A 383-nucleotide genomic window follows, 5' to 3' on the forward strand; every position below is an offset into this window, starting at 1 on the left:
TAGGAATAGGAATAGGAATAGGAATAGGAATAGGAATAGGAATAGGAATAGATATAATGATATATTTATAAAAATATAAAGCAAAATCATTAACTTCTAATATTTCAGAATGTAATATTTGATATTTAAATCAATAATTACCAATTGGATTATGTTTATATTGTTGAAATTTCAATTGGTTTACTTCATCATTCACTTGGCATACAACTTTCGGTAATTTTATTTGAAGATAAATATATCAGGTGGCGTGTAATCAATTTACTGCATTTGGCAATGTTTGGAAACGCAATTACGACGAAGGCACGCGAAAAATACTGATTGAGTGCTATTGTATCGATTATTCGATAAGTTTTCCTTCAGCAAGTTTAAACACAAGTTATTTT

Source organism: Nicrophorus vespilloides, unplaced genomic scaffold (assembly GCF_001412225.1).
Source record: "Nicrophorus vespilloides isolate i.1.1-1 unplaced genomic scaffold, Nicve_v1.0, whole genome shotgun sequence".
Classification (NCBI taxonomy): domain Eukaryota; kingdom Metazoa; phylum Arthropoda; class Insecta; order Coleoptera; family Silphidae; genus Nicrophorus; species Nicrophorus vespilloides.